This window comes from Acomys minous, assembly GCF_964271855.1.
Source record: "Acomys minous genome assembly, chromosome: 10".
Lineage (NCBI taxonomy): Eukaryota > Metazoa > Chordata > Mammalia > Rodentia > Muridae > Acomys > Acomys minous.
Genome location: NC_140491.1, coordinates 28935909 through 28948412, shown reverse-complemented (window position 1 = coordinate 28948412; position 12504 = coordinate 28935909).

Sequence of the window (12504 nt, the reverse complement as noted above, 5' to 3'; positions counted from 1 at the left end):
TAGGGATGCTGAGAACTCTGAGCCACCTCTCCAGCCCCAGTTCCACATCTCCTACTTCCCTCCTGACTTGAGAATGTGCCATGGAGTCTGTTTTGTTCAACAGTGCACTTCCTTATCTAGTAGGCTCACATTGTAGCTCATTAAACAGGAAATGGGTGTCCATCTATTAGACGAGTAACTGACGAATGTATTCCTGTCTTTGTAACCTTGTAATAAAGTGGTTTCCAAGCCATGCCCTATGTAATGAGCTTGAAATCGCCTAAGCTCTTTTGCCTTCTTCAAACCATTTTCTGGAATTGGAATCCCACTTGGGTAGCTGTGTACCCAGATGAACCCTGGCTCATAGCCTATATGATGTGACTTCTTCTTCACTGAGCAGGATGGGAAGGGAAGCTTATCCCAGTTTTGCTTGCTTCCATTTATATTGTACAATATTTTTATCTGTAAAACTTAAGAGCAAATAGCGTCTCTCAAGTTGTATGTACTTCTCTAGGAACATCTTAAAACCACCTCTCTTTTCTCTTTCCCTCCTAACTGACCCATCATAACAAATTCCTAAAGCATGCTCTGAATCATTGTTTTGAAATTTTATAATGAGGACAATTAATGCCCTGGTGAAATTATTGTGAGAATTATGAAAAATATTCCTGAAAGGCTTGGCACAGAGTAAACTTCAACAAACAGCTTCAGGCTGCCTCGTTTTCCAAATGACTAGCATTATCATTGGAATTATATTGGCCCCACTAACCTGCTCTGGAGATATAGAATTTCTCTCCTAAGGAAGTACTTTAATAGCAATGCAAAGAGAGTGGCAGCAAGGAGCTTGTCTGTGTTCTTTCCAAAGTTGTTTGGCCAGATTGCCTTCATTAGCGGCTCCCTCGGACTTTGGGTCAACGTGAATATCTTCACATGTGCTGGTGCCCCATCTCTGTAGGCGGCAAAGGAATGAGGCAGTGCTCATTTGTTTGATTTTGTGTTACATCCGGGCCTGCTTTCAATATTGGAATAACTCATAATTGGATGTTTTCTACCTGGGCTTGAGTTATCAAACAATGAAGGATGCAGGGCCCAGGCAAGATTGCTGGAAATTATAGGAGGCATCTTCCTGGGTTGATTGCTTTTATACTTAATTGTATGCTAATTGTTAGTTCCACAGGAGTGTTTCCCAAGGACATAGCAATGTTACAGGGGGAAAAAAAAAGACAACACATAAATATATGTAACTCTCAAGGGGCAATTTACAAAATTACTCATATTAAAAAAAATTGGATATAAACACCTTAGGGGACATAGTTGGCTGGATCACTTAGACATACTGGCATGTGACATACTGTTTTTACTTGTTTCAGAAGAAATTGTAGGTTCCCAAGGCAGTTGCTAACAGGTGGAGGTATGGCTGCCCATTAGCCTTCTTTGCTGCTGCTGTCATTCATCTGCTTAAGGTGTCCAGAGATACCAATATCTTTAAAACTAGCTAAAAGGGAAGATGTTAAGTGTGCTCATCGCAGAGGTGACAAGTACTGGAAGTAACAGACATGTTAGTTGTTCTGATTTCACCATTACACATGTGCCACAGCTGTGCAATCCTTAGTAATGCCCCATTATGCAAGAAAAAAGTGATTCTTATGAAAGCATGCATTTACTCACTGTATCTTAATAATTAAAAATTAAGGACATTAGCACGGATGCATGTCCAATTTCTTGTTTCTTGGGCCACAATTAGCCTGTGTAATGGGACTATTGAGGACCATAGGTCTTGTCTCCATTTTGCACTGCTAAATAGGTCTTGCTTTCCTCTCATCTCCCTCTTAATTCTGAACGTAAAATGGCCACTACTGTTTCAGCATGCTTGTCAGCCTAAGGGAGTAAAGTTTTCTCTGAATCCTGAGGCACTTAGCCACCACTTCTCTGAAGCCCATGACTGATGAACTCTTTTCATTTGCAAGGGTCTGAGACTGGGGGATACAGAAGTATCACACACACAAAAAAATGACAGGAACATGAGGTGCTCAGCAAGAGAGTTTTAGATGGCAGAACCAAACGTGCCCTTCTGCTGTGGAGGTGGAGGATGAAGACAGACTAAGAAGATACTCTGGTAACTTTCTTTAATCCTATCTTATACCCTTACTTACCTCATTGTATGGACAATGTACTTCACAATCATAGCTGACTTTACCATCAGGACACAATCTCCTTGAGGATGTTTACTGCACCTTCACCAGAGGTGTTGTCATTTCTCTTTTGGAGACCTACTATCTTTGGTCCCAGGACCCTACTGATTTCTTCTTTGATACTTCCTCTTATTGATGGAGTCATTTAAAGTTCATAAAAAGCACATGAGTTAGGCAGTGTCCTCAGATGTCTAAGATGTATTTGGAAATCATTTATTAAGGAAGATCTGCTGTAAGAATTGTAGAAAGGACAGAATGATGTTGTCTTAGGGTTTTGTTGCTGTGAAGAGACACCATGACCATAGTAGCTCTCATAAAGGAAAACATTTCATTGGTGCTGGCTTACTTTCCAGAGGTTCAGTTTCTTATCATCATTGCAAGAATCTTGGCAGCATGAAGACAGACATGGCCCCAGAGAAGGAGCTGAGAGTTCTGCATCTTGATCCAAGTGTGCCACACTTGGACTAGCATAGCATATCTTGGACTAGCATAGCATATAAGACTTCAAAGGCCGACCCTACAGTGACACACTTTTTTTAAAAAGGCCACACCTCCTAATGGTGCCACTCCTTATGGGCCAAACATTCAAACACGTGAGTCTGTGGGGACCATTTCTATTCAAACCATCATAGATGGAAAAGGAGGTGGAGATCAAAAAGTACCCAGAGCTCAAGACAGGTCCCTTAGAGGGTTGGCTTCAGCTTGCCCTCAAAGAAAAGCACTTAAGTATAAAGCGGGCCTCTGACATCTTTCTACCAGAGCACTAGAGTAGATCTTATATACTCTGGCACCTACCTGTCCTTAGACAAGTGATACTCAGTTGAATGAGTTCCTACATTTTTCCTGTAGCCTGTGCCATCAGGGAACTTGAGCATAGCCTTCCCCCCAAAACAGCCTTATGTATCTGTGCTATGATCCATGATGACTTGGAGCATTTTGAGAGTTGCTAAGGAAACACACACATTAATAAACAAACACTAAATAAATATAGAAAGAATTTGAGAGGATCTGGATGCAGCATCAACACTGTCAGCTATAGGCTTCTGTGTTCCTCCTCTAACATTTGATAACTGACTGACACAGGCTTGTAAGTGTGTGGCAGCCTGAGAGCATCACAAAGCTACATGACATACTTGGCGTGTGACTATTCTGGCTCTGCTTCAATGCCATGTCCTCTGATTCTCGTGAAGACACTATTGCATCAACTACTGTTTTCTTTAATGTTTCATATTGATGAGGAAGTGTGTTGAAGGTATCTCTCCAAGAATCAAAAGCTAAGGGTGTGAGGGAGAGAGAGAGTGATGCATCTTGAGTCTACCTCCTTTTACTAATTTTGTGCAAAGGTGACTCTACTTTCTCACATCCTGCTCTGCTGTTTTCTTCACTTTGCTTCCCACTGTTATTTTATCAACCTCCTGAAATCAAGGTCACTCCAACCTTGAAGACACTGGTCCCTCTTTATTTAAGGTCAGCCGCCTACTGAAAAAAGTGTAGGGCAGCTTTTCTATGTTCTGTCACAGATGACAAGTGTTAACTGCCTCCAATCCATTCTTAAAGCTGTTTGGGGACTTGTTTCCTAGCGCCTCATTTCCTTGTTTGTTCTTCCACTCTCTCCGTCATTCTCCACTGTGTCAGGGGTGAATTTCAGGATGAGAAAAATGTCAGGTGCATCAATAGGAATTATATGATTGTCTGTTTTCAACTTCTGGGCTTTAGGGACTCTCACATGGGCCCAGGGAATGGGACCCAAAGTCTACATGGAACAGAGTAGTGGGTGCAGCTTTGTGTTTCTAAACATCATTAAGAACATAGGAAGACTTGCTTTTATCAGCACTAACTATTGAGATGTTAAAGAGTTCTGGCATTGCCTCAGAATCAAACATCTTTACCCCACAATAACCTTCATTTTCTTACCATTTTCTGCAATGCACCAGCAGGTAAGGGAGCCACTTAATGAACATCCAGACTTTGGAGTTGTGCTTGAGATAGAGAGCTACTGCAATGAATGTTCATATGAGAGAGCGCTACATTCTCCAAGTCATATCTCTACCCATATTGTTTTCTGTAGAAAATGCTATGTAGTTCTGTGTTACATTGACAAAGAGAGGACAGACAAGAGGGTTTAAATTGTAGAAAAACCTTATTGTGGGATACTTGGCATATTTCAGATTGATAAGGTAAACTAGGAGGTTGGGACCTCAGAAAGTTATATTAGTGAAGGCCCAAAGTATTCTGTGCATATAAGGATAAAATCAGAGCTGTTTTTCACTTTATTTCCTTCTCTAGAAACCAGGGTCTTATGTGACCCAAGATGGCTTCCAAGTCTCTATGAGTCCAAGGGTGACCCTGGACTTTGTTCTCCTGCCTTCACCTCACAAAGGCTTAGTTTTCAGATCAGCAATAGCAAACGTGATTAAGAATTACTCCTAGTTCAATCATTACTCTGAGCCAGTAGTTTGTTCTAGCTAAGCCTCATCTGATTGGATGAGACCCACCACATTCTGCAAAACAACCTTTGTGAATATCTAATGCTTTAATACAAATTTAACCTAAAAGTACCATCACATAAATGAAAGAAGTAATGTTTGGCCAAATGCTGGAACAGATGACCCACTGAAGTTGATTCATAAAATTAAGCCTCAGATACCCAAGAAGAATTCACTTAGGGCCTGTCATACTTACAAGGGTTTGGAAGTCACAGATCCCTTTCACCATCTCCACAGTAGCATTCTGGGTCCAGATGTGTGTTACACTCCTGTAAACTTGACATCAATAACTCCTGGGAACATGACTGGACAAATAAACAAAAGACATCCAGGAGGAACAAGAGTCAGAGGGAAAGAATGGCTGCAAGTACATGACTAGAAAAGGGACACACTGAAGCGTATAACAGAAAATCTCCTTCCCCCTTCCCCTTACTGTTGAGGAATGGAGGTCGACCAGATGTCCCTCCTGGATCTCCACCCTTCCTAACTCTGGGAAGGAAGAATATGTATATATTGCCAAATAGAAACACTTGCTCCCTCACTGACAAGATATAACCTCCTTGGACAAGTCATTTAATTGTGTATGCCTCAGTACCCTGTTTGGTAAAATGAGGATAGAGGAATACCCATTATATAGAGTTATCCTGGGAATTAGATGGATTGGATATGGAAGATTTTTGAATATATTTCTGTCAACATTTAGCATAGTATATTGCTTCCTAGTGCCTTGATAAACATTCTGACCAAAAGCAACTCAGACATGGAAGGGTTCAATTCATCTTTTAGTTTATAGTCCATCATCAAGGGAAGCCAAAACTAGACCTGAACTGCAGGAACATGGAGGCAGGAACTGAAGCAGAGACAAGGGAAGAGTGCTGCCTTCTGATTTCCCTTTTCTTTTTTATATTGAATCATTATTTTACTTATTTATTTTTATGATTTGTTTTTAACATTTATTAATCCACTTCACTTCTCAATCACAGCCACTTCCCTCCACTCCTCCTGGTCTCACCTTCCCACTTTCTTTCCCCTTTCCCACTCTACTTTTGCTCAGAAAAGGGGAGCCCTTCCCCATAAGCACCCAGGCACATCAAGTTGCACCAGGACTAAGTGCAATGTCTTCCACTGGGGACAGAAAAGGTAGCCAAGCGAGGAGAATGTGATTCAATATCAGGCAGCAGAATCTGTTTCAGAGACAGCCTCTGCTCCTCTTGCTAGGATACCCACATAAAGATGAAACTGCTTATTAAGCTATGTATGTAAAGAGGGCCTATGTCCAGCCCATGCATGCTTTCTGGTTGGTGCTTCAGTCTCAGTAAATCCCCGTGGGCCTAGATTGGTTGACTCTGTTGGTCTTCTTGTGGAGTCCCTGTTCCCTCTGAAACCTTCTATTCTTCCCCCAACTCTTCCACAAGACTCTGTGAAGTACATTTAATATTTGGATGTGGGTTTCAACATCTGTTTAGATCCATTGCTGAGTAGAGTCTCTCAGAGGAAAGTTATGTCATGATCCTATTGATAAGAATAGCAGAGTATTAATAGGAGTTGGTTCTCTCCCAGGCCGTGAGTCTCTAGTTGAGGCATTCATTGGTTGCCCATTCCCTCAATCCCTACTTCATTTTTAATCCTGTACATCATGTACACAGGATAAACTTTGAGTTGAACATTTTGTGGGTGCTTTGATGTCTCCCTCCCTCCACTGGAAGTCCTGCTTAGCTAGGGGTGGCCACTTCAGTCTCCATGACTCCCACTGCTAGGAGTCTGAGAGTCATCCCCATTTCCTTCCAAGAATCTACTCCAACACAGGCCTCCAGCTTGTTCCAGAGATGCTCCCCATAGGTTTCCCTTCTCTTTCCCAGCCCTCTCACCTCTGACCCCCCACTTGCTCCATACTTGACCTCCAGTCTCCTGTCCTTTCTCAAACCTTACCTACCCAGTCCCCTCTCTCTTCATCCACTTCTGATGTTTTTTCTCTTCACCCTTCTGAGTGAGAGTCAAGCATCCCCTCTTGAGCCTTTTTTGTTACTTAGCTTCTTCGGGTCTGTGGGTTGTAGTATGGTTATCCTGTACTATATGGCTCATATTCACTTATAAGTGAGGACATACAAATGATTTGCTCAGCCTCCTTTCCTACATCACCCAGGACTGTCTTCTCATGAATGGAATCACCTACAGTGGAATAAACTATGCCACATCAACTATTAAACAAGAAAATACACTACAGACCTCTTACAGGCCAATCTGATGCAGGCATTTTCCAGTTTAGGTTGCCTCTTCCTAGATGACACTAGCTCATTATTTGACAATAAGCTAACTAGCATGGTATGAAATTTCCTATTGTTTTATTTATTCTGAAGTACCTAAGTTATTGTCATCAACATTACATCTACTACCATTCAGTATCCATCCTTAACCACTGATGAATTGCTTTTATCTGCCATGTTTATTTATTTCTGATGAAGACTTTACAATCTAAGCCTTCATCCTAACTACTTGTGTACTTAAAGTACAAGGTCTTGACTCAGTGCATCCTTCTAGATTATCAGTCTTTTCTCCTTCTAACAATGTCTGTCTTTAACACTGATGTTCAATGGCAGTACTATCCCCACATCTTAGCATTGTAACACATCCTAGTCATGGGGATTATGGAGTTATGCCAAAAAGAATAGGTCAGTAATCTGAGTGGCTTAGCCCATACCATGTTGGCATCTTGACTGCCAGTCATCAGATTTATATCCTGCTAGCCAGTCATTCAGTAAATTTGGATTGGTCTTGGGCTTTCTCACCTTCCTCTACCTTTAGGAGTTCACCTTTGTCCTCTAACAGGTTAGCAGATGCTGTGTGTATAATTAGAAGAGGCATCGTCATATGGAAGATGTGGTTTTTGTAGCTTAAAGAGTTACATCGTCCGTCCATACTGGAGTGGTCATTATACATTAAATCCCTATTTGGGTCAAGAGAAAAAGAGACATAGCCAAGAGTAAGCTATGAAATGGGACTGATTATAGAACATCTCCCCACAGCTGCTAAAATATGAAGAATAGACCATGGTACAACAGTGTTACAATTTATCTGTGCAAACAGTTAACTTTTAGTCCTTGTCCTCTTTTGATCAACCTGCTTCTAGAAAATTCTACACACTGGTCTGACCCAATACTAAATACATTTTATTTAATAAGCACAATCTCAAATATTACCAAATTTATTTATTTTTCATTAAATTGTGCTGACTGACTTTACGCCTCTACCCACACACTTATGGAAGACCTTAATCTTTCGGTAGTTGGGCTCCTCTGAAGGCCTCAAAATCCTCTGGAAGACACATTTTTAAAAAATTTTTGCTTATAAAATAGGGAGTAGGCCTTCAATTATAGATGTTACTAAACCTTTCTGTCTTGTCTTACAGAATTCTTAAAGGGCCCAGTAGGGAATGGGGGGGTCTCAGATGTGAATCCTAGCGTACCTTACTTTCACTTCTGTCTTAAGATCTTGCCACAGGCTAAAGTATCCAAGTCTCAAGGCTGAGATCTCCCAAGCTGAGAGCTGCTTGCTTTGCTGCCTTCCCACTCTCAGAGAAAACCCCATTATCAGTCCCCCTGCTCTCTCTCTCTCTCTCTCTCTCTCTCTCTCTCTCTCTCTCTCTCTCTCTGCCTTTGGATTTCTTCTGAAGCACCTATAAAGCTCTTAGGAAAAATAACTATCAAATTGAGGCTGTTTATGATAACAACTGCCTATGTGTCGCCACGTATTCTCTATGAATCTGTTCAAACTGCCATAACACATTCCATAGGCTGAGGGGTCTAAACTGTAGAGATTTATTTTCTCACAGTTCTGGAGGGTGAAGTACAGGATCAAAGTTTTGGCCAAGTCTATTTCCAGGGATAGCTTCTTTGGGAATCATTGATGGCCAGCTCCTCTGCATGTCCTCATATGGTCTTTCCTTAGTCTCTGTGTTCAGAGAGGGTTCAACTCCATGGCTTCTCTTCTTATATATAAGGACTCTAACTTATTCTATTTATTTGTTTCCTTATAGGGGCCTACTTCCAAATATAGTTACTAGGGTAAGGCAATAACATGAATTGGGAGGCAATCTAGACACTAAATCCACCTTCCATTGTTTTCTGTTGTGTTCACATCTGACTGTTCCCCTCCCTAATTAATATGCTTAAATGCAAATAGCATTTGATGGTGGGGCTTTTGGGTGCACTGAGATTTCTGAGCAAAGTCCTCATGGTGACTTTTGTGGCCTTACAAAAGAGATCTTAGGACTGGGGTGATGGCTCCTTGGGTAAAGCATTTGCCTTGAGAAGATGAAAATCTGCACGTAGATTTGTTGAACCAATACAAAAAAGGCAGGTGGTAGAGTTCTATGAAGGCAAGATGGATGACTGAGAGAGCCAAGTTCCTGGGGCTGGCTGGCCAACTGTCCTGCCAAATTGGTGATGTTTCAGCCCAGTGGAAGGCCGTGTCTCAAAAAGCAGGTGGAAAGTGCCTGAGAAAAGATAGCTGGCATCGCCCTCGAACATTTACCTGCGTACACACAGCCAAACACATGTACACATGTGCACCCTTCCATGTAAAGACATGTTATGTGTGCATTGCTCAGCACCCACAGAGAGATCTTAGAGTGTGTCCTCACTATTTTCCCCACAGTGAGGACTCAGCATCTGTGAAGTGCCTCTAAGCCAGATAGCAGTTCAGCATCATGCACCAGCTTGGTTAGCATCTTGATTTGGGGCTTGCTTCTTTCAGAATTGCAAGAAATACATTTGTGCTATTGATAAACCTCTAGCTTATGGGATTCTAAAACAGCATCTGAAACAAATGAATATGTTACCTACTTGTTAAGCATGCCTGAGTGGACCAAAATGAAATGAGAGACACACTGACTAATACTTTACAAATATGTTGTCCTGTACATTCACTTTTTGTATTTCTGTACCTCAGATTGTCTCCTCTTCCAACTGTAATGTATTTCATGGCATTTACAAATATTACTATTAATGACTTTTTATATTTGCAGTGTATTGCCTGATAAGTAACCTGAGATAGAGACTCGAGTTCTGCTAGGTGAAGATGAGGGGAACAGGAAGCACAGAAGAAAGTGAGATAATGACAGGAAGGGACTGAAAGTTGATCGTCTGAGCTAGATCCTACAAAGAAGTTTCTAGAAGAAGTAAAAGAACTTTCCTCAGAACTGCCTGCTGGAAGGGCAAGGCAGCTAGATTGCTTATCTAGAAACTCCCTTTAACCATTGCCAGACCATTCTTTCCAGAAAAATGTGCTCCCTGACATCACCACCCTTCCTGTAGGTAGGCTGAGCACTAGCTCACTTGTAAGAAAGAAAGTCATGAGCAACTACAATAAGAAACAACCGGTTAGTCAAAGCTATTGCCAAAAGGACTGTGTGAAGGAAGTCTCAATAGCTTGGCCTACATGGCCTCTAATCAACCCGTCAGTCCTTTACTCTGATTCCTTTCTCTAATGATGATAATCATTTACTAAGATTTACTGAGCTCTCAGCTCAGGCCTCAAAATCTACTCAACTCTAACATGTAACTTCATTTGACTCTCACAATAATTTTATATGCCTCCTACCATTCTTTTTGCTGCATTGTAAGAATGAAAAAAACCAAAGCTCGTTGAGTTTAAACATCTTATCTTTGTCCATAGTTTTTAATTCAGATCCACTGGACCTGAACCAGGACTATTTGACCCTGAATGACACCGGGCCCATTCTTGATTTTCTTTCTATAGTAATAACTGTGACATACTTCTGGAAGCTTTCTGTCTGCATGGACTAAGTACCTTTTTGGAGGCCCTTGATCATGGACATTGAATGGAGTGATGCAGAAGACCCTATGCTGTAATCTGACACTGCTGGTTTCAGGCCATGTTCCTGCCTTGCATCTAGAGCTTTTAGTCCTCACTTCTCTTTCTATAAGTGACAGGTTTACCCCATGATTTCCTCATCATATTTTGGATGATTTGATTGGTTTAATGTTTTTTTTAATCTCTGATATTAAATAATTCTAGGACAGGGGAAGCACCCAATGAATAAGCATAAATGACATCAGGTGGTGTGACAACTCATCAGAGACATTTAAACTGATTGTAATAGTGGAAGGGGGGCTTCTCCTTCTGCTAGTGAGGCTGACTTCTCTGGGCCATAAAGCATCTGGTAACAGATGAACTAAGATTTGCATCATGATGTTCTGATCATAGATCACATGTGCTCCTCCCGTAAGGCAAACTGTCACTATTACAATCTTTGCCAGACAAAAAGAGAGCTACAAGCAATGGTTAGAAACAGTGAAGAAATGGTGGCAACCAGACTGAAACCATAGGGAACAAGAAATATCTATTAAGATATTTCATTAGTTTGGGTGAACGATGATAGCAGTAGAGAAGAAAAGACGTGATTACTAAATTTAGAACAACTTTACTGTCAACTTGATGAAGCCTAGAATTACCTGAAAAAAATATTAATGAGGAACTGCCTTTAACAGATTGGTCTGAGGGTATGCCTGTGAACAATTGTTTTGACTGTTACATGATGTGAGAGAGCTCAGTCCACTGTAGGCATCGCCAATCCTACACAGATGGTCCTAGGCCATATAAAAAAGCTAGCTAGACATAAAGCTTTGAGTGATCCAGCAAGCAGCTTTCCTCCACAGTTTCTGCTTTAGATTCCTGCTTGTGTTTCTGCTCTGGCTTCTCTCAATGACAGCCAGGGACTAGGAAGTTGAAATAAGTCCCTTTCTCTTATATGCTACTTTTGGTCAGCCCTTTTTCTTTCTTTCTTTCTTTCTTTCTTTCTTTTTTGCTTGTTTTTTGAGACAGGGTTTCTCTGTGTAGCCTTGGCTGTCCTGGACTCACTTTGTAGATCAGGCTGGCCTCGAACTCACAGCGATCCACCTGCCTCTGCCTCTCAAGTGCTGGGATTAAAGGCGTGTACCACCACCACCTGGCTGGTCAGCCCATTTTATCACAGCATCTGAGAGGAAACTAGAAGAGTCAGGTTGCCCGAGTAAAAATACATTTCATCTATAACTCGTGACTAGAAGAGGAAGCCTATGCATGTGATGGTAAAGTGTGGGAAAAGAAATGTTCTACATAAGGTCAGCTGTCAGTCCTATAGTGGGCATGTGCCCTGGGCTATGGCCTTAAAAGCTATTTACCAGAAAAACCCATATAGTTGAGAAAGAAAGGTGGAGAGAGGTTAGGATTATGGGTTTCCTTGTTGCAAGTATGGGGAAAAGTGTCACTAATATTAACACCAAAATCCTGATATGGCTGCTCCATGCAAGACTCAGAAAAGCACAGGACTCTTCTAAACCTTTGCATGCAAGAACGTTTTGTCTCTTAAAGTGGTATATGCGCTGTCTCCAGAAATTTCCCAACTATAATTGAGAAGGTCTTGCTAGGTAAGATGATCACAGCACTTGAGAAGCTAACCCAGGGAAAATGCAAACGTGAAGCCATCCTGGACTATAGCGCTACCCTGTGTCAAGCAGACAGCTGTTAAGAGTTCTGACCCTGCTTAATCCACAGCCCCTGCTCTTATAAAGCTGCCCTTCTTCCCTTATTTCCTGAATACATCATATCACCTCAGGCATCTGAGGGATCTAAGAAGAGTTACTATTCTAATTGTTCAGCTCCCTTTTTGGGAGAAGTGGTGTCAACCAAGTGTCTCATGTCTCATGCCACTAACCAGAGTTGTTCATTAGGTTTGTTAAACGGGAATGGGCACACACCAATGAAAGTGGGATTTTGCTTATGCTATAATATTCTTATGGGGTTGTAACTCACACAGCAGGATATTGTAAGAGCACATGTTCTCACGT